At 36.6% G+C, this 23125-nt stretch overlaps 1 protein-coding gene across 4 annotated transcripts in view; it reads right to left on the bottom strand.

Annotated features, from left to right (window-relative positions):
- The window catches only part of AGMO (alkylglycerol monooxygenase), a 224095-nt gene that overhangs the window by 45069 nt on the left and 155901 nt on the right, over window positions 1-23125 (bottom strand). The gene's annotated exons all lie outside the window — the stretch shown is intronic.

The following is a 23125-nucleotide window of genomic DNA, read 5'->3' as shown; positions in this document are numbered from 1 at the left end:
GTCTGAGCTTTTAAGAAAGCCACAAATTCAGAAAAAGAACTACTGTATCTAAGCCACACCTTGCCTAAAACTCTTCAGAGAAAAGTGTTATGGTAATTTTGCTGCCTGTATTATACACTAGAGTTTGATTCTACCATGTCTCATTTACTTCTCTGCAACTCATGTATTGCACTTCCAAAAGAATCAGTGTCTGACCTTTCTGCTTTCTTGTCCCATTATTTGTGAAATAGAGACTAATACTTTAGCAGCTAAAAAGTGAGCAATCCTCCCTTTTTTCTCCAAACTAATTGACAGAGGTATTTAAAAATGTTAGGTGTCTGCCCAAGATAAAGTGCCCCTTTGTGACAATAAGAATCAATCCCTACCTATTTAAATGTAAGAATGTCACCATTTTCAATTGTTCATTAAGAATCAAAGAGGCTTTTTTGATGACTAATTAATCTAGGTAATAGTACGTTTATCTCTAGTTTTAGTTTAATTACTTGAAATATTTTGCTGTGCTAGCTCTTTTAATTATTGTCTACTCTTAAATTAACTCATAATGAATCCTTCCACATTTATTGAAATTATCCCATTTTTACATCCTTCAAGCTTTCTCAGAATAGAAGCTTTTTGCAGTTATACATCAGCCATATCATTATTTCAGCAGTGCTATAAAAACCCACTGCTTTTTCTATTTTGTGTAAGCCTTCATACTTAACTACTGAGTCATACAGAAATATGGAAAATAAGTGTATTATCATTATAATCATTAGAGCAAGAAAGTGAAAGGAAACATGATTACAGAAGTGTAGACACAGTTCTGACAATTCATATATATGCATATACATATATGTGACATACGAACTAATCTTACAAACCCTTACTCACAAAATAATGTTACTGAAGTCTATAGGAGGACACACGTCAAAAATACAGCCTGAAAGCCTGAAAGAAATCCACTGGTTTTTTCAGCTATGAGAACAAATATTACACTATAAAAAAAAATTATGTCCAAATGAGTAAAATAGCTCAGCAACAAGATAATCTTATAGAATAATTATAGGCACATCTGTAGTGATGACAGATAACAGAACCTGAGGAGAGATTATTACAGACAACCTGGAATATGGCACTGAGTCTTATGATTGTTAAAGAAAATACTGTCAGATACCACAAGATTAGTCTCTAAGGAGATTTACTACTGATACCATAATGACACTATCAGAGAACAGACTTTTTGAACAAAGGAGAAGCTAACTCCTTAAAAAATGTACTTAAAAGCACCTCCACCTGCCTTTAACAGGAGAAAAAGAAATGAATGAGCTACCTATAGATTCAAAAAAGCTTATTGCAGCCTACAGTTTTATGTAAATGCATTTAGGAATAGAGACAAAAGTGAAGAACCAAACAAGTCTGAACACAGACACTGTATTTTTGAATAGACAACCATGAGCTCTTCATTAACTAAACCCACACAATTATCTAATTTAGATGAATAGGTTTGTCCTATCTGTAACTAGCAGCTTTCTGTGGAACTTTCTCACAGGGCTGATTCGAATCCACAGATGAGGAACTGGATCAATTTGCATTACTGCGCTCATCAGGCTATGAGCCATGCTAAAATACTGAGCAACTGGAGCATGAGGAGTGACTTCTCTGCATCCACACAGGGTGAGAGCTGGAGTATCTTCCAAAAGGCTGCAACAATGGTAAAGGCCACTTTCTGATGGTATTAGGTTTCCAAACAGGCCTTGAATGGGTTTATTGTAAAGTTGTTCTCCCACACACATTCATAACAAGAACATGTAATAACTGAAAACCAAAAAATTTATTATTCATAGTTTTGTAATTTTGCTGAGTGGTTTGTCAGTCTTATGAATTCCAAGTCTATTGATTACTATGTGAATTTATACTCAGCACTGAAATACAATTGTCTGGAAAATGTGAGATAGAAAGAAGTAGCATTTATTTATATGTCTTTAATATAGCTGACCCATTTTAGAGTAAAAAGACATATGCAAAACCAATTAGACCTATATTAATGATTTGATCTCCATAAAGCCATATTCTCTTTATGAAGTACTGTACTGAAACATAATTTAAAAAAACAAATCAAATAAGAGTTCCATTCTGATGATGTAAAACCTTAACCAGGGAACTGTGCAGAATGTGTGGTTCATTAAAAATGAAATAAAATTTGTAGTATGACACATATCTGGATTTAGGAAATAATGGTGAAGACATATATATCTACCATTATTCCGTCAAAATTCACTGAGACTCATGTGGAATTGATACTACTGAAGCCTATTACTGAGATAAGCGGAGGAAGAACTTATCAACCTAAAAGATCTAACTCTGGATTTGAGTTTGCTTTCTTGGATTTTTTTGCACTAAAAAAAACCCAAAAAAAACCCACCAAAAAACCCAGTTGGAAATGATTTATCTCCACAAAAAACTTTGCTATGTTTGTGTAAGGTATGTTAAGATTTGCAAAAATAATTCAATTAATACATTTCATCCCTTTTGCTATACAAAAATCTTAGGCAATAGACTTATTAATCAAAATTATTTGGCTATTTCTCTGTGGATTCTGCTTTTCCTGCAGATCACATCTTATTACAAATGCTTGATGTGCCTGCATCATACTATTAACTCGATTTTATCTTTGTTAAACACACATCTAACCTTGTATGAAGACATCCTATTTTATTCCAGACATCTAACTTGTAAAAACATGACAACTTTTGGGAAGGCAGTCCCAGAGAAGCCTCCAAGAAGAGCCTCTCCTCTCTTGAGTCCAGTTGAGCCCATCTGGCCCATCAAGTCTAATACAATAGACAAAATCACACACAGGTTTAACGGTACCCAACCATGCTGATTCTTCAGCTGATATAATCAGATGGAAGTTTACAGCTTTGTTGACTGGGAACATTCTTTGGCATAAACATTGAATTCTCCTCGAAAAACTGGCCACTCATGGCTTAAATAGACACACTATTTTCTTGGTAATTTTCTGGACGACTGGTCCCAAAAAAATGGTGGAGTATGGACTTATATCCAGCTGGTAGATGGTCAAAAGTGGTGTTCCTCAGGGCTCAATATTAGGGTCAATTTTGTTCCATATCTTTATCAACAATCTGAATGAGGGGATCGAATGCACCGTCTGTCACTTTGCAGACGACACCAAGATCAAAGGCAATGTTTGATCTGTTTGAAGGCAGGAAGGCTCTGCAGAAAGACCTGGACATGCTGGATTGATGGGATGAGACCAATTGTATGAGGTGAATCTTCAAGAAGGCAAAGTGCCCAGATCCTGCACCTGGGTCACAACAACTCTAGGCAGTTCTACAGGCTGAGGACAGGGTGGCTGGAAAGCTGCCCAATGGAAAAGGATCTGGGAGTGTTGCTCAACAGCTGGTTGAACATGAGCAGCCAGTATGCCCAGGTAGCCAAGAAGGCCAATGGCATCCTGGCCTGTATCAGCAACAGTGTGGCCAGCAGGACCAGGGCAGCAACTGTCCTCCTGCACTTGGCACTGGTGAGGCCACACCCTGAATCCTGTGTCCAGTTTTGGGCTCCTCTCTACAAGAAAGACATTGAGGTCCTGGAGCATGTCCAGAGAAGGGCAATAGAGTTGGTGACAGGTTTGGAGCACAAGTCCTATGAGGAGCACTGGAGGGAGCTGGGGTATTTTTGGTCTAGAGGAAGAAGAGGCTCAGGGGGGACCTTATTGCTCTCTACAGCTGAAACGAGGATGTAGCAAGGTCTGGGATCAGCCTCTTCTCCCAAGAAAAAAGCAGTAAGACAAGAGTAAATGGCTTCAACTTGTGCCAGAAGAGGTTTAGATTGGAGATAAAGAAAAATGTCTTCACCAAAAGGCTTGTCAAGCTCTGGAACAGTCTGCCCAGGAAAGCGGTGGAGTCACCATGCATGGAGGTATTTAGAAGATATGTGGATGTGATGCTTACAGACATGGTTTAATGTTGGACTTAGCAGTGCTGCAATAACAGTGGGCCTCCAGGACCCTGGATATCTTTTCCAAACTACTGATTCTATGATTTTATGGACTGAGACTAAATTCCTATTTCCCAAGCAATAGCAAGCAGGTAGACCACTCTACCAGCACTCAGTCAAATAAAGCTCTGAGTTCAGGGAATGTTAGGTTGCTGTACAGAGGAAAGAGAAGACCTGCAATCTGCCATCACCAGGGCCAACATAAGGTGGAAGAAGCACCATTCAGGAAGAATCAACTCTTGTCTCATACACGAAGAGCAGCACAAGAAAGCTTATCTACTCGTATATTGAGTCAGTAATATCTTCTTAATGTCAAGAAGATTAAAAAAAGCTAACAGGTCAGCAACATCCCCATGTCGGTCTAAAATCCCGGTTAAGCTTACAAAAGTTAAAAAGATAGGCTCTTGGGACACATGGCAAATAAACATATAAAGCCCACTTGCCTCTTCCCCAGAACAGCAGTAGAACTCTCATAACTTAAATTTTGCTGCTCTCCAAAGGAAAATGCTCCTCACACACTGATGGTTATGATTCCCTTCATAATTCTCTCTTTGTATTTTTTCCTTTTTTCTTTCCATTGTTACACTTGACATCGTGCTCTTACATCAAAAATTGCACAACCAGCAACTATAAAAACAAACAATAACCCCCAGCTGGTTTTAGTTCTTCCCTCTTCAATTACTTTATCTTGTCACTCAGTCTCTGCTGGTACTTGTGTACTAATGCCTGGCCTGGCATCCTGTCTGTTGTAGGAACTACACACATGTATGTATCCTGTATGAGACCCTTACCCCTCAAACCCAGTTCCCATCTTGGACAGCTCACATTGGACCAAATCTATGAATAGGTGGATAGTGAAAACATACCAGAATAAATTATGTGGCAAAAAGGTCAGAAAGAATTTTAGCCAATTGAAAACAGTATTAAGGATTTATATACTCACATCATTAAACTGCTTTATAAGTGATATGTTGTCTTTAAAAAGGAAAAAAATGATGTCTTTACTTTATATTGGTATGCCATTGAAAGCCTGGCAGAAAACTGTGACTAAAAACTCAGGTTGTGTCAAAAGACCAGAAAGCAAACCAAAATAAAATATAAATAAACAAGTATTACAATTCGCCTGTATGCAAAGGGAACGTGACGGGTCAGTTTGGAACTTGGATTGCTATCATTGTTCATTTATTGTAGCAATGAGAACATTATATACAAACACACATTCTAGAAATCCATTAACTACATTAATTCCATAATAAGAAACACAAATACACAGGAGTTTCATAGGATAAATGTATTAGAAACATAACTGGAAGAACTCTTTGAAAAAAGTTCGGTTCCTACAGTGATAAGAAAACACACAGGTATTTTGTCCAGAAAAGCCTACAGAACACAACAGAAGCTAAAAATGTTTCCTCAAGTGCTGTGCTAAGCTTTAGACTGTAAAAAAATCACAAAATCTACAGCACCCATATACAACAGAAAGATGAGGGAAGCCATGGTGACACTCAAAGAAGTACACATAGAACAGGATTACAGTTCCTCAAATTCATGGGTGTATGAACCAGCTTTTCTCTTTATGTTCTTGCTAAAATCTAATAACATACTGCTAAACAGAAATCTATTTTCCATATCAGAATTTCTGAAGTGACTAATGTAGCCTAGAGTGTGCCTTGGAATTTTCTAGGAGGAAAATATTCTAAATTACACAGCATTATCATAACCCGTATTGTTGACTTTTGTCTTTATTTATTTGCATAAATTAATTACCCCTTGGAGCATTTGTGTGGTTTCTGTAAATAATTGTGTGGCCTGGTAATCTGTCTCAAAAGATTTATTGTATATATTTGTTTATGGAATGCTTAGCTAGAGCAGCACTCATATCAATGAAGGCAGAAAAAAAAAGAAAACAAAACAAATATGTCAATAGCATTTCATTTAAAGGTTTTCTACATGGATAAAATAGCAGTGTGACATGGAACTACAAGTAAAAGTGAAATACAAACAGTTGAATTGACACAAGTATAATATATCAAGAAAATGAAATCCATGCAGTAAACTTCGGCTATAGATCCTAAATTTTGTAACTTAGATGAAAAAAATCCCCAACAAATCTCCAAATCAGAAAAGTGGTGTGGGGATTTATCAATATTAGCCATCTGAGTAGCCAGTTCAAACTGGCCATGCAGGTATTTGTTCCTCTCATGCAAGAACTCAGTAGTTCAAACAGATAGTGGATCAGGTTGAAAAAATATTCTTTAAGAAATCAGATATCAGTTCATAAAAGTCCTGAAGATGCTTTCTTTCCTAAAAAAGTTTACAAGTAGCTTCAAATCAGTGCAGCTGGCAAATAACTCTCATTGAGAAGATTAAGCCCCTTTGAAGTTCTTTTCTCTGACAAAGCAATCTTGCCTGGTTGGTTTGCTAAGGAACGGACATAGAGACATGTTGGAAAAGTTAATCACTTTTCCACCTAATCACAAAAATAACAGTAATTTAAGTCATCGGTTCCTGTAGGTTGGCACTGGGAGCTTGTTTTCAGTTTTGTTTACTGTTGCAACATCTCTGTAACAAGTATAGAGAAGAAACTTATTTAAATGTAACTTAGGGTTGAGGGTTTTTTTGTTACTAAGGCTTTGGTTTCGGCTTTCTTTCAAGTTGAAGATTATGCATTTGCACATGAAACATCACCAGTTAAACCTTTTTGATAAATAAATAATTTGCAATATATATACACACTGAAATTAATTGTCTGAAAATCTCAAGTTTTAAACATATTAGATGTTTTCTATTTCCTGATGGTTAATATTTTTAAATCACCTAAAAGTTCCATCTCCATCTGTTATAACTATACACATATTTTTAACTTTGTAAAATTGGTATAAATAACATGAAATCACAGAAGTAATATTTTGTATTCATTCCTCAAGGAAGAAGTGGCTATCAACATACATGACTGCAGAGAATGAAGCACCAATAGTAAAAACCAAAGTGACTTTAATGTTGTGTGTTAATGGTTTTTTTCACATTTATATCTAAATCTTCTAATCTTAGTAACTAACAATGATAATGGAATTACATAGACCAAATTTATCACTCTTATTTTGTGCCCAGTTGTTATTTAAGCGAACTTATCAGTCCTGTCCAAATGATAAATATTTTACATTAAACACAATGAAAATGACCACTTTGGTAATCTAAGCTTTAGATCTTCTCAGTCCAGTATTTCCAAGCTGTCCCTCTGACCTGTTAGTTTGTCTGCATTGCCACCTGGAGGGCCTCTCAGCAAAGTCAGGTTGAATTCCTTGTGCGAGATTCTGTGTTAAGACTCCAGGACTTAAAGCAGCCTCTCGTGCTGCAGGATGAGACCCCACCGTGACCTCCCACTGCCCCCCACAAGAGGCAGCCCTGAAAAGTGCCGAGATAGCCTGGAAGATGTCTAGAGGCCTAACCAGGTGTATGGCAATTAATGCAAATGGAAGATAGACTGCATTAACTTCCCCTTCCCTCCACGCTGGCTTTTACATTAGTGTACATACTAATGATTATATTAGTTGTCTTAATTGTGAAAGTCTGGCTCAGATAGAAACCACATATGAGAAGCTGAGGAAATGAGAATACAGCTCCTTGAAAGCCAAAAGCAAAATGAAGAGTTTAAATTCTCCTAATTTAGGTAGTTGCACTACCTAAAATTGTGGCAAATAATCAGAGAAAAAGTCAGTCAAAAACTTGGACCATTTAAAAAAAAGTCAAACCAAAAAAACCCCTACTGATTAAATATAGAGCAAATGGTGCCCTCAAGACATCATATTTGGGAAGGAAAATAAGGTTACTTTGAATGACAGTAAAGACATGTCCTTTATAACAACCAGAGAGAGAAAACTGGTTTTAAAATAATGCAAACAGAGTAGCTTGGTAGAAAGTGAGAGAATAGTATGTGATAGCAAGAAAAAAACTGTTTTCACCCAAGTGACATATTTGCAAGAAGCAAAACTTCTCCGAAAAAAATTTAAACCTTTTCAATATGTCCCCTGAAGGAACATAATATTCCAGGCTTATTTCGGTTGCAAGTCTAGCTGGTCAAGCAGATACATTCTACTCAGGGCAGATCAGAGTCTTCCCACAGATCCAAGTCATGGTGTATTCATGAAAGGAGCAGATGCTAGCTGGCACACAGAGATGACACTGTTGCACCAGGAAAGAAAGGCTGCTTCTGCAGAAGTGGGATCAGCATGAGTCCAGAAGATAACTACAACTAGTGATTGGATTATTACTTCAAATGCAAGGAATTGTTAGGAAATAGAGAGCTTCAAACCTTATCCTATACACAGTGGGTGAGTGTGAACTAAATAAGGAGGAAAATCTTGAAAAGACAGAACAGTAGGTTTTGGCAGAAAACACCACCTGTTATGGGTATGAAAATAATATCCTAGGTACAGCTGTGTGTCTCATAAGAATAGCCTAAGGAGATAGAAATGGAAGTGGAAACAGAAAAAGAGAGAGAAAAAAAGTCATTTTAATAAAAACAAAGCTGAACTTTCAGGAACTAGAGAAATCACACGGAATTACTGACAGAGCATTGTTACAGAAGTTACTTCTGCAAGAGGGCAGTGTTTTGGCTGCCTTTCACAGCATCTGGGCATGAAGAACTTTCCTGTGGCAAGGTACAACAACTTCTGCTGCTCTTATTCAGAGTGGAAGACCTAAGATCCTGATCTTACCTCTTTCATAAAGCTAACTAGGGATGGATGCTATTACTGAGTTGCATCTCAGTGCCTGGATCGGAGCTCTCTTGCAGTAACTGAGTGAAAGCACTGGTTGGAAGCAATTGCTGCTAAACTCCTTGTGTTTCCACCGTGTGTGAGGAAGAGAGAGTTAATCTGGATGTAAATATTTGTATCAAATAGAAATGCTAATGTAATGCCTCACATTGATGGATGTGAATGAAATCCTTATAAAATATTCTGTAGACCGAAAGGCCTATGACTAGAATATAAAACATGAAGAATGAAAAATAGGAAAACCTCCAGGCTCTGACAGAAAAACAGAGGACTCTGACATGGAGGTGGGCAGGGTAGACACAGAACACAATAAAGCATATAGTCTCCAAAACAGCAAGAGCTTTAGCATGCCAAAACTACTAATCTGGTTTAGTATTATGCTGGATACTTCTTATATTTATTTCTTCTACAGATTTCTACACAGGAAATTAAAGTCTGTCCTTACTGCATGGCTGTTACTTAACTGTAACTGTTAGGCTTCAGTTAAAGTCTCCTTCTTTAGCAAAGGAGTGCTAAAAAATAACAAATCAATAAGCTGCTTGAAACACGTCGTGAAGGATTGATTTGGAAGCCAAAGATTGCTTCCTACTGATGGGAACAGCTTTCTGCAAATTAAGTGTTTCTTTTAAATGAATGCCAAATCTACGGAAAAAGGAAATTCTTTTAAAAAAAAACCCACAGTAAAGAATATACAGTGTATATAATGGGACAGAGAAGTAGTTAAGGGGCAATCCCTCAGAGCAACTTATGTACTAGTGACAAAAAGAAAACAATATGAGGTAGATCAGAAAAGAAAAAGAGTAGAGCCAGGAAAAGGAAAAGCAGAGAGTTAAGAAGTGAGTTAAAGGAGATGGAGTCTGATGAACACCATATACAAACAAAAAAGAAAAAAAGAAGGAAAATTAAGGGAAGAAAAGAAATCAATAACAATAGAAAAGGAAGGGAACAAGTATGAAAAAAAAAATTGCAATTGCTCATTCTAAAGGTGTGCAACAAAACGGAAAAAAAAAAATCTCCAGGTACTCCCTTTATATAGTGCATATGCCCTTCCTGTGCAACCTTTGCAGGCAAAAAGGCTTGCTGGCATTTCATGAAGTTCAGGTGTATGGAGTGGCTACACTGTCACCCAGTGGCAGACTCTGCCATCATTAGTGCTGATCTGCTGAAGAGGACAAGGGTTATTATCACAGCACCCTCTAACCTGGGTATTTCTGCCAGACACCAAACTGTTTGGCTGCTATTTCATAAAGCAAAATTCATTTGATAGAAAAAGGGTTAAATTTAATACAGCTGGACAGCTGAGCAGCTGCTTTCATGATTTAAATAAAAATAAGCTGAAATCCTTGCTGTCAGCTCAATGATATATGACTTGTAATGGGATGTTTCCAACCTTTTCTTCCATATGGTCGCCTACGTTAGGTAATACACACAGCCTACAGTGCAACCAGCTTCTCAGAAAACATCTGGGTCCCATTCCTGCTCTGTTAGCTTCAGTGTTGCCTCCCACAAACACAGATGATTCATAGGACAACATCCCTTTGGTTAAGGATCAAATTAGGACATTTCATTGATAATTTTATCATGCATCCAGACTGGAGTTATGGGAAAATGGAACTAATTCAAACAAGAATTTCTCCACACATATTTCCACTCTCCTATCTGCAATTGATAAAGTTAAGATTTCAGAAACAGATTTTAATGACTGCTTAGGAAAAAAAGAAAAGAAGAAAAAAACTAGCCTATCTCCTGTGAGGAATGCATTTCCGCTTGTTTTCATCTTCTCTCTCGCCTAGTTTTAGAATATTTCCCCCTTCAAAAATGTGTTTGCTGACAGGAAAATCATAACATTATACTTATTTCTAGAAGCTGAAATCAAAGCCAATTATTTCTTCTATTGATAAGAGATTAGTATCTGCTTCAAGTAAATTTTTTCATGTTTAAAAAATATAATGGAATAAAGAGGAAATGGACAATCTGCCCTGGAGCTCATGTGGTGAGTGACACAGGCTGGCTGCTTGGGGTTCTGCTAAGGAAAGATGAAGTTAGCAAATACTGGCCAGTCATTTCTTTAGCATAGGTCCTCCAAATATTAACTCAGTAGGCCTTTGATGCTCCATTACTTCAGATTTTGTGGTCATGCTTTTGAACAGGAAGGACTGACAGTGCCAGAATTTATGCAGCAATTCACTGATTTGCACAGTTGGTTGCCCACAGCAATTGGTGGTTTTGTGTGAAAGTCTTTCAATCATCTTTTCCAACACACTTAAAAATCACCACGAGTTGCTTTGGTGTGATGCACTACCCGATTAGTACTAAAACAACAACTGATCTATAGCACTTTCTATCTACTCAGTTTTTTCAAAATTCTATTTTTTCCTCCCTCACAATTTTATTGAATGACAGAAATTTCATCAGTTAACCATTATTAAGTAATAGAGTACTTTGCAAATGCATCTCTAGTATAATTTGATATTAAAGCTTAACTCCATTAATTCAGATAAGTCAAAACAATATCCAGTGAATACCATATTAAGAACCTGTCAGAATGACCCTGTGCTTTTCTCTTTAGCACATGTATACTTTGCTATGTGCTAACATAAAATTTAAAATGCTAAAAAAGAAGATCAGATTCTTGTCCACTCTACGTTCCAAGTATAAAATAAGATAAAGCATAAACCAGCAACATTCTCCCAGGGACAGATGCATACAAACACATTCCTAAACTGTTTTTCCAAGAATCCTGCAGATACCTCAGGGTAGTATTGGGCCACCACCATGTACATCAAGACAATCTGCTCACACCACAGATACGCTGGGTCATGATCCTGCCCGTAAGGAGACAAAGATATGCTGCTCTAGGGCAGAATGGATCTAGCTTTCAAGACTTTCTAAATCATGCCAGGCTTGTCAGTGCTGGTCCCAGAGCAGACTAGAATCAGTGCTATCAAAGACTTGCAGCTGCCCTACTCCCAGCTGCCAGTTCTGTGATGTGCTCACATCACATACAGCACACATTCTCACCCAGTGCATTATCATGATTTACTGAAGGAAAAAAATCAAGGGCCACCTTTGTTTCAGAAATTCTGTCTGTATTTTTGTGCAAAGATCTGCTGGTGCTTTTGTTTTACTGACACTTAGAAATTGCTGAACAGCTAAAACTGTGATTAGCTCTGCTATAAAATCTGTCTGACACAATAGTATGTTCTGGAATGACTGAAAAAATACATAAAAGGACAGAAAAAAGGCTAGTTAGAAATATGTTGGTTTTACTACTAATTTACTTAAGTAATTTTTCTCCCATTGAGTCATGATTTTTCTGTCAATTGAAACAGCATTCTCTTGACTTGTTGGCAAACAAACAAATTTAACAGCTTATACTCAGCAGCTCAACAAACTGATATCAAAAGTCATTGACAGGTTGAGCTGGGGATTGTTCTGCCTGGAGAAGAGAAGGCTCTGGGAAGACTTCCAGTACCTAAAATGGGGCCTACAAGAAAGCTGGAGAGGCCACAAAGCTTTTATAAGGCCACATGGAGATAGAACAAGGGATAATGGGTTTAAACTGAGAGTAGGTTTAGATTAGATATAAGAAAGAAATTCTTTACTATGAGAATGGTGAGACACTGAAACAGGTTTTCAGTTAAGGGTTTCACCAAGAAGTGGTGAATGCCCCATCCCTGGCAGGGATCAAGACCAGGTTGGATGGGGCTCTGAGTAATCCAATCTAGTGGAAGGTATCTCTGCCCATGGCAGGGGGGCTGGAACTAGAGGACCTCTGGAGTCCTTTCCAACCTAAACATTTCTACGATTCCATGATACATATTACACTATTTAACTCAAACAGGAATGATAGGAATGCTTTTCAGAATTAAGTTGAAGGGCAATAGAATTTTCCACATTATAAAGACTGCTGTAAATAGCAGAATTCATGGAAATCATTAATCTTTCAGTTTTGCAGAAAGGTATTTCATGTGTTCTCTAACAGGTCATTCACTACTGGAGACAAAATGTCATTTAAATCACTTTTCCTCTATGTGATATTAATTTTTACTCATTCTGGATGTATTTCTCTTCTTACTAAAATGCAAAACCGTGGAAAATTTAAAAAAAATAATACAAAGCTTAATATGAGTGTTCATTATCAAATTGTAGCACTGATAGAACATCAAAATATGCATCATCTACATCAGAAGTGATTTATGCAGAATGCCATCATGCACAGAGGAATTCTGCTCAGTGAATATTTCCTTCTGTGCACTAAATGACTCAACTCCTGTGCACTTTATCTGGAGATTGAAAGTGGTGGAAGTAGAGAGCAGAGTGATCATACTACTAGTAGTGGAAACACCAAAGAAGAAAGCAATCAGGTACTAGAGCATGTGAGAATATACTTGGATAAGGCACACATTCTCATTCCTTTGCTGCCAATGTTTAGAACTGCAAGTACTATAAAATCCTGTGGAAAGAAGGGGGCAAAGAGGTTTTAGTTGAAAAGAAAATGAGATCACAGAAATAGTACATCTTCCTTGTTTTGTTTGTGTCTTTGTGGGTTTTTTTTATTATTTTTTAATTTTTATTTCTTATGTATAATTAGATTTGAGAGACTTTGAAAAGGTGTAGAGGACAAAGAAAATATATGAAGATGATATATGCAAAAATACCAGCTATCTGCTGAGTACTGGAGAAGCTACACTTAACCACAATATATTTGTTGCCAAATTCTCAGCATCCTTAAACCTGCCTAAATTACTGAAGGTCTTTATGGTTAGCCTCTTTCAATTCCCTCTCACTTGTAATTTATGAATCTGAGTAAAATAATACAAACCTAATGTTTCAATAAGTTCTGAATTTAGAGCTTGATACCTACAGATATCGATGTGGCATTTTCGCTGCCAAAGCTAAAAGCATAAAAGGATTAGAGACTGCGTTCAACTCTAAATAGGAAAAAATAATGCCATCAGAAAATTTCACATAAGTCTCTATAAGATGTTAAAATGGGTTAACTCTAAGCAGGTGATACACTTAGGTTTTAGTTTTTCTTTCTCATGACTGCTTCATTCCCTCATTTCATTTTGTCCTCCCCCATGGAGATGCATGTTATTTTGATGGTGTTATTACTAAGAATCAGCCACAACAGAAGCTCCAAAACCAAAACAAAACTCAGAATGATACAAACATAAACAATGAAAGCAGAATTATGAATTTATCTAAGAATGCTTCACACTAGAAAGTCAAGCCAGTAGAATTGTGTGTAGACCACAACAGCATGCATTCAGGTAACTGAATGAATATGAAACAAAAAATATACCAGTGTGATCTATTTTCTTCCCACATAGGGTATCCAAGATAGCATATACACAGAACTTTTCTTAAAATTTCTAAGACTGTTGAACTAAGAATTATCAATACTATAACTATGACCTAGCTTGAATGAAGAAATACTCTCATGCAACAGAAAGCCTTTCCATGGAGAAAAATATGTATTTGAAGGGTATTTGAAAGACCATTTAACTCAAAGACGAATGATAGGCATACCTTTCTCAAAAATACACATACATCTTCAATTCTCTGAGATTCAGCTAAATTCACAAAAGCACTCACAAAACTGTAAGCAGATGACAGATTTAGAGTGCAGGAGAGTAACCAGAAGAACCAGCAAACTAGAAAAAACTCCATTTCTCTCTTGTGCTAAATAGTATGTTCCAATGGGTGAAATCCCAAACTGACTCGTGTCCATAGTCCTACCCTCTCCTTAATGAGACAGCTCAATGAGGTAACACAGGAAGCTAAAGCTCCTGAACACTATTCTCAATATATTGTTATTTTGTACTAAGGTAACCAATTAAAGTGAAAAAATGTAAAGAAATTCTTCTGGTAAAATGAGTTCCAGCAATTTTTCTTCATCTGCTTAACAGACACTCTGGTGCAAGAGATTTCAGCAGGAAGAGTTACCTAATCTAAAACATTCAATCCCTGCCTGAACTGATTATCAGGATATTCCCAGGTCATATTCCCGCATTTCTATTTCTTGAGACAAAAATAAATTTTTGTGAATAATTTCTTTTTAGGACAAAGAGCTACTTAGGGTGATTTTTCTTGTTCCTAACAAAGTTCTCAGACTGAATATAGGTCTTTTTCACCACTCAAGAGTTTCAAAAAGAACCATAACTCACCTTTGGACTTCCCACCCAGCCCTGAAAAGCAATTCCTGAAATGTCCAGGGCCACAGCAATATCATTCTGCTATAAACTGCTCTCACAGTTACACGTGCAGCCAGCTAAAAACCACTGTAGTTCAAGACATGCTGGCCATATTCCCTTCTCTAAGGGAAAAGCTTCATTAACAGTGTGGAGGTTTTGAAGATGGCCTTGAGTTATTTATCATTAGCCTATGATGCAAGGAAATGTTCACTTATGTTTGTTTTTGTTGGTGAAACACCAAAGGTTTGAAAGTCCTCTAAAAAATCAGGCTAAAGTTCAGTAATCTGTTCCATTAATTCCATCACAAAAGACTAATTATAGAATAGGATATTGAATTTCATCATCTTCCTTTTCTCTCTACATAGGTATTTTCTTCCAGGACTCATTCAGCACATAGTATCATAAGCAAGGCCCAGAATATATGAATGATTTTTTTTTTCCCCTTACCAGGCTTAATAATAATCATGATTCTTACTTTAAAGAAAATAGTAACAACAAAAAATTATCATAGAATAACATTGAATAATAGGAGTAAACTATGTACCCAGAATCCAAGTTAATGATACATGGAAAGAAAATGTGTCCTGAAGCCCAGGAGTTCATAACATTGCTGGGTGGGGGACCGGGATGGTTACAGGAGGGAACGAAGCCTGGAACGTAGGAGATAATGCACGTCCAGGGACCTGCAAGCTTTCTCAAGGGTGGATAAAGGCTTCAACAGGAAGGTCAGAAAGAAACAGTTGGCAAATAGGTGTGGAAAAACATTCTTGAAGAAGACTTAATTCAGAGATCTGGGTTTGAACTAAGGCTAGCTTGGGGAATTTTGTTAATCAAGTTAGAAATTAGAAGCTCAGTACTGCCAAGAATATGATGCTTCAGTGATAGAAAAGTGAACTTTAAGAATACATAAAGTTGTGGGACTATGCACTTCTCTGATGCCTGAGAGAAGTTAAAAAATTGTAACGTTTGGGCATAAAAAAACCAGCAAAATACTTGTAAAGCTTATTTTTACTTTTCAGGTAGTCATGGTCCAACCTTTGCAGACAAACACCTGAAGACACATACACCTTCAGATACTCTGCCTGAGATGTGCAGGCACCATAAAAACACACAAAGTTTTAAAATTACCAAAACCCCCATTTTTTTAAATACAGCCAAATGGAGGAGCAATCCACCTAAGCTACTTAATAGGAGGCTTAGGCCTGTCTCTCAAAGATGTAGGAGTGAAGGAAATTCTTTCCTACCCTTCAATATTTTCACCTCTTCTTTGGATCTGAGTGCCTGGAAATGTTATTAATTTTAAAGTAAAAATTGGAGGAGAGTCTTGCACCTTCTGTATGTTCAGTATGACCTTGAGCCAGAGAGACAAGGACTACAGATCTGTGGCTTGATCACTCAGTTGAGCCCTCAGAATTGAGTTCAATTTCTTCACAGAATGTTCAAAATGTTGATACAAAATTGAGAGCTTCAACCAAAAGTGCTAGAATGCAAGCATCCCCAAAAGGTAGTCTGGCCCTCTCCTTATCACTGGAAGCCCTAATTTTAAAAGCATGGGCAAAATCAAACAGCAGAAAAGCATGGTGAACTTGAATCTTCCTTTCAAGTCCCAGACAGATTTGAGAAGGGCATTACAACTGCTATGCTTTTGCTATGTTTCATGGGTTAAACCAGTGATGCCAGTAATAGCTAGGCTCACTTCACTGATACACCTAAAAAATGGGCCACGTTGATGCTGACCAGATTAGGAGAGTTGTAAATCAATTCACTTATGATGATCCTTGATGCCGTAGTTAGGTAACTGTGCTCTTAACCTTGCCAAATTAGTATATCCCAGCAGAATAAGTGAGAAATAACGTCTCTGTGACTTCGTGTGCAGTCTGACCAGTAGAGCTGTATCTGAACTTGTACCTAGATGCTGAAATGCTGGTGGCTTAGGGCATCTCCCCAGCTGGCCACCTCAGAGCTTTAGGGACAAATGTTTCTGCGGCATCAAGTGTAGTGAACAACAGAGGGAAAAGGGGAGAATTTTGGTGTGATGAAGAAATTGGATGTAGTTGCATGAAAGGCAGTCAGGTAGGTAGCTATCCCTACTGAACTCCAAAATTATTTCTAGTGACAGTTTGCACATGAATGGATTTGAATACCCTTAGACATCTGATAAAAGTATCTTGTGGAAAGACAGTACATTAAGTTATCTTCTTTTAAGTGAAAAACAGTCATTTAGAAAGTAGTACTGCTTATACAGATTACTCCACCATCCAAAACTTACTGTATATGCATGTTCCTCTGGATAGAAGTTACATTGATTTATTTTGAACACACTTAAGTGAAAACTGTCCAGGAAAGAAACTCAGCAAAATGCTTAATTAAACATAAGAACATATTGAAAATAAATTTCAAGAAAATAATGAACCAACTATTAATGGAAAGAAAATACTTAAATCGACTTTGATTTGGTTGAGTTTTGCATATGACTCAAAAGCTGTATGTTTTAACAAGTCTGACTGGATGAAGAGTGACTTAAATTTTAAATTATATTAATTGCCCTTGGGTAATTATGAGGTAGGTAGTGTATCTTATTTTTAAATAGAAAATGTATTGTAGAATGGTATAGTTTGCATTCAATATACTAATATTAAAAATAATATAAACTGTATGACTGCAGCATGGTGGAATTTGGCTCAGAATTTAAAAGGGAAACTCTTTCCATAAGACACAGTAAAGAATATCATATTTAAATAAGTTTAAGATGTTTACAGTCTATTCCATTTTACTCAAGTCGACATTTTCTTCTCTTAAACAGCATAAAAAGAATTATATTTAAATAAGTTTAAGATGTTATCCAGTCCATTCTTTTTTTCCTTAAAAAAATATAATTCATCTGTCAATGAAGACAATTAAATTGTTTCTCAAAGTTCCCTTCCACAAGTATAATGAAAATACCATTCCTATATAACCTATCAAAAGAAAGGAACAAAACCCTGCATTCTAACAGGAGGAAGCAGTATGATAGCTTCACAGGTTTTGCTGACCATCAATAAATGTCAAACGAAATACACTTTTTTAATCAGCCATTGTGAGATACATAGCAGAATGACTCAGCAGAGTAACACCTTTACTATTTAAAAAAATACAAACGCCTGCCATTAGCACCCTCCTCCACTCTCTCACCCACATAATATTTTTCTATACCTTCTTTCTTAGTAGATAATCATGATTGGAGATAGCAGTGTATTTTGCTACTCTGCCTAGAGTGAAAATGTAATTATCATTCCCTGTTTCATATCTCCTTGCAAAATTAAAAAAAAACCACACACAAAAATAAAAAGAAGAAGAAAAAGAAAAGACAAACCCCCCCCCCCCAAACAAACACAAAACTGCTAAGGCTAAATAAGACCAAGATGAAAATTTCTGATTTACAGGATGTTCTGTTTTGTCAGTCGTCTTAAGTGTGATCCCTACAGTTCACATACCTTAAGGTAATATCATGATACATTCAGACTAAAGCAATAAAGTAGCCTTTTAGAGCACAGGGGTGCTTCTAAGCAGGGAGAAAAAAAATAAAGGACAAGATTGCTAAAGTTCCCTGGTTAAGTCTGGTTCCACTGAAAGCAGAATATCTCAACCTGCAGAGAACCCAGTCATCCATCATAGCTGCTAGCCCCAGTCACATGGACTCAACAGGACACTGACATCATCTCCACCTCATTCACCAACACCTATTTTTTTAAACACTTTGTATATCCAGAAATCGTCCCTAGTCATCAAATGTGCACAATTAATTTGTCCTTTATTCTCCATTTGCTTGCAAGGTACATTTGCTATGGGGCCCTTTCACCTTCTGATGCACAACATTATCTGAGATAACCCAAATCTGCAAAAGTTCCCAAGATTTTTTTACATTTAGCATAAACAGAATTTGCAATATTTCTTTCTTCTCAAACCTCTGAATTGGAGGAAAAGTTGTTCCCATAGGAAAAGATACTTTGGAGCATCTTGTCTTAAAGTTCAGAAAAGGAAAACAAAAATATTTCTCAAGAAGCAGAAAAACCAGGAAATCTTGAAGGAAATGCTCTTTTTAGTCAATTAAATCCTACAAAACTATTTGACAATATGCATGCCTTGTGTGTACATCCCTTTTACTTATTGATTTGGGGGGTGGGCGGGAGGCGACACAAGCCAGCCGATTACTTCAATTTTTCACCTGGGAGTTGAGCTAGAGGGAAAATTTAAGTCTATGATGGTTGCATGCTGGTCTAAACAGAGCTGGCAAGGGTTGGGGTTTTTTTTAATGCCACGCTAATAAAGTGATTTAGGTGCTTTTGACTTCACAGCACCGTAATTCAGTGACTAGGGACAATCCTGTTGATTCTGAATAACTGTTGATGTAGAATGAGCAGGTACAGATGCTCTTGAGACTTTTACAGGAGACTAGGTTTGAATGCATTAAAATGCAGAAATTCTCCCTACAGAAGAAATTAAAGGGGTTTCCGAGGGAAGTTAGAGTGTCTGTCGCTTGTAATTTGAGAAAGAGTATGCTTGCCCCACCTTCAGATTAAGGGACGATTTATAGGCATCTTTGTAAACCTGAATGAACAAGGAAATTCAGAGGATTATATTAAAAAAATCACTGTCCCAGCAGAGGTATGGAACCTTCTGCTGCACTGCTAGAGCTCAGGTCATTTGGAAATAGTTTGATAGACTGAATGATATATTAGAAAGAAACATGGATTTATTTCATGCTCCTGCAGTGCTGAAACAGCGAATGGTTTTGTTAAGTAGGTGATTTTTCTACTTTAAAAGCCCAGTTTCATACCAAAAAAGGACCCATTTATGAACACTGTTATACAGTCACAGACTCATTTCCTGTCTTTATATTTCCAGTTTGCTTTCAAAGTTATTCCCTTCTTCAATCTGCCTTTTAAAGGAATAAACTGCTATTGAAATTGTGGGGGCAGAAAAAAAAAATCACATTTCCTCCAATGCACTTGTGAATTTCATTATATGTAAAAAGCAGTTTTTAGTTGCAGAAGCCAATATTGCTCAGAGGAAGTTGAGTGGAGGGGCAGCTGGAGGTGAATGGCTGGTCTATACTTTCTGTGACCTGTCAAGCTGAAGCACACACATGTGTATGCCACCGACAACAGACTGAACCTAAAAAGGTGGAAAATTCTTCTGGTGTCAAGGGAAAAGCCTTGGAGGATCAGTTGAAAACATTTGCAACAAATTGACGAAGTCACTTCAGTTCAATTTATGTCTTGTTGTGTTGCGAAGTGTGACAAAATTCCCTACACCCCACATCTTTAATTTCCTTTTTCTTCCCCTGAAAATGAGCATCAATAGTGATGTGAGGGAAGAGGAACAAAGCGAAAGGGACTGTGTTTTTTTTCCAGAGGTAGAAAAGTGTATTTAGACACTAAGGGAAAAACATTCCCCACTCCAAACAAAAACCACCCTAAACCTCAAAAATACTAACTTTTCAAAACATTCCACTGGTAAAAAATTTACTTCTGAAGTATCTGACATTAAATTAACTTCTATCAGAAAGCAAAGTGATAGCATCCTACTTTTCTACTAATTCTGTCATGCTTTTTTGACTTAATGAACAACGTGATACTTTATAGTTAGCAACACAGCCTTTTACGCCATTTAATTTGAAAGAGGAGAATTGGGGCAGCATAAGTTTATGGGTTTTAATTCAGTGTGTTTTTTAATGAACCTTTCATTTTTCTGGATATTTTTAAAATTACTACCACAAGACCATTTGCCAACTTTTCCGTTCTCTTTCCCTATTTTGCTTTTTTTTTTTTTTACTTTGTGACAAAAGGACTCTTAAAACACCTTAATAAACTCCAATTTGCAAAGGTTACATCTTATCTTGCAGATGAAATTTCACCATGTGACAATTTTTGTGGCACTGAACTGCAAAAAAAAATAAACTCCATATAGCTAAAAGAGTAAAGATCAATTTCCTCCTCTTTATCATTTTATCTCTGTGGGTAGCTCTACCTGAAATGATAATACAGATTCTTCTGTGGCTAAGCTATCTGCATGAAAAGACTGCTTTCAAAGCCATTTCTGAAAAGCCTCATAACATATAACACGAAGAAGATATTATCAAAAAAATATATGTAAATAAGAACTCAGCTCTGCAAATTTTGGATTTGAAATGTGTATCTTCATAAATTAATTTAAATATTGCTTGCAGAGCAAGTATAGAAACAAGCAGATAAGAGACTTCCATTAACAATATATCTATTTTCACAATGCATTTATATTGTCAGCAGAGATAGTTACACTGTGATAAACTTAATCCACACATACTGATTCAGTAAATAATGTCGGCGGAATAATTGGACCATTCCTACTTTGACTGATTATACCTGGGTTATTCATCCTCAACTGTACATCTGTATATTATATGAAACTTTCTTCCACTCAGAATAAATGCTCAGGTGCTGAGAAAACTGATGGGGTGGAACAAAGGCTACTTCTGGTAAGCATAGGCATTTTGGCAAAATTTAGGCTTGTTTTATTAATTAGGATGAAATAGTCACAAGAGCTGGGAATGTCCATAGTTATGCCAACTTAACCACTTGTTTGTTGACACATACCCAGAGTAGTAGAGCTGGGCTTAGGGAACTGCTTCCTAATGCCTCCAGTGATACGCAAAAGATTCTAAGAGAAAATAGGATCTGATTCCAGCCTCAGAGAAAAAGAATATATGAGCCCTATACACAAAAGAAAATAAACAGTGTGTATAAAATTCTTGAAAATAGGTCTAGAAATATCAGGTAATGGAGCAGCCACATGCTTTTGCAGATCTCTGACTACCAGAGTCTTGGCTTAGCTCCCAGCTTCAGAAGTTGGATCAAGCTAATCTTCATTTTGCCAAAGCTGATGGAAGCTCTAAAAATGTAAATCTGAGCTACAGCATAAGAAGTGAAAGAGTATTTCTTGCCTTATATAGTTTTTCAAAGTACCTAAATTTTAAAATTAAATACCAGGACTCTGCAATATTTGGACCATACAACAGCCAAAATAAGTTACCAAAATTAATGGAAATAGGGCAGTAAGCTATTTTAGTACTATAATGTGATGCAAGTGTTGGGCAGAGTGATGACAAGTCTGCTGCTCCTATAGATAATTTGTGCTCCTATCCATAATTTGTGCTCAAAGGTTGCACAAAGTTAATCCATTTAAAGAAATCAACAGCTTTTTAGATTTTCAAGAAACAGAATGATTTGTTAATCTACTCCAGCATTAATTATCATTTAACAAATCTCCACAATAGATTTTGATTTATATGAAAAAAATGTATCATAAATATTGCAAACCATTATCTCTTCAAAACTAGAGACAAATGATATGCATATGAACCCTAAACCTGGTGATTAAAACAAAAAAAAATTAGAAGATTTGGAGTGGAAATACAAAATTGATGGCTTACACTTACATGTGGCATTAAGATGCAACACCTGGGCTGAAGGAAAATGGCATTATTGAGCAAGTTTGACCCCTTTGTAACTTTCTGGGTCAAGTTAGGGAAATGCTAGACAATAAAGGAAGTCATACACAGGTATTTGGTCAAGAAGTGTATGTGTGAAGTAAGTGTGCTATATAGTGGTGATGTGAACATCATAGTTCATACAGAGTATATCTGCATTGTCTTATGAAGTGACAGTTATATAAGAACAGCTAATACTTAGCTTACATGGTAATATCCATTAACTATGTCTAAGTTGACAACCACAACTCCAGCAAGACAGCTGTTCTGCTACGGAACACCCCTGAAAGACATGAAATTACTTGCACATATTTCCCAACATATAATATACATGTGCTGCTTTATTGAGTGGTTTGAACAAAAAGAGCAACTTTCAGATTGTATCCATGCAAATACTGCAAAATACTGTTTGCCTGGTACTATTCCTTTCAACTCTCTAACACCTAACCTATTGCAACACCTTGCCAATGCATTGTTATATAACTACTGTACAGTTTGCAAAATGAAATGGGATTTTCTTTTTTTTTTCTTGGTTGACCTTTTTTCCTTCTGTTTTACCTACACGTGAAGTTCTGTCCTGTTCCTGGACTGCAGAAAACAGACTCTTTCTAGCAAGATGGAATGGTGAAACTTAACAGAAA

This window comes from Corvus kubaryi, unplaced genomic scaffold (assembly GCF_017639235.1).
Source record: "Corvus kubaryi isolate FWS band 111438036 unplaced genomic scaffold, C.kubaryi_AGA036_p1.0 37398, whole genome shotgun sequence".
Taxonomy (NCBI): domain Eukaryota; kingdom Metazoa; phylum Chordata; class Aves; order Passeriformes; family Corvidae; genus Corvus; species Corvus kubaryi.
This window is presented reverse-complemented; position numbering and strand designations above follow the sequence as displayed.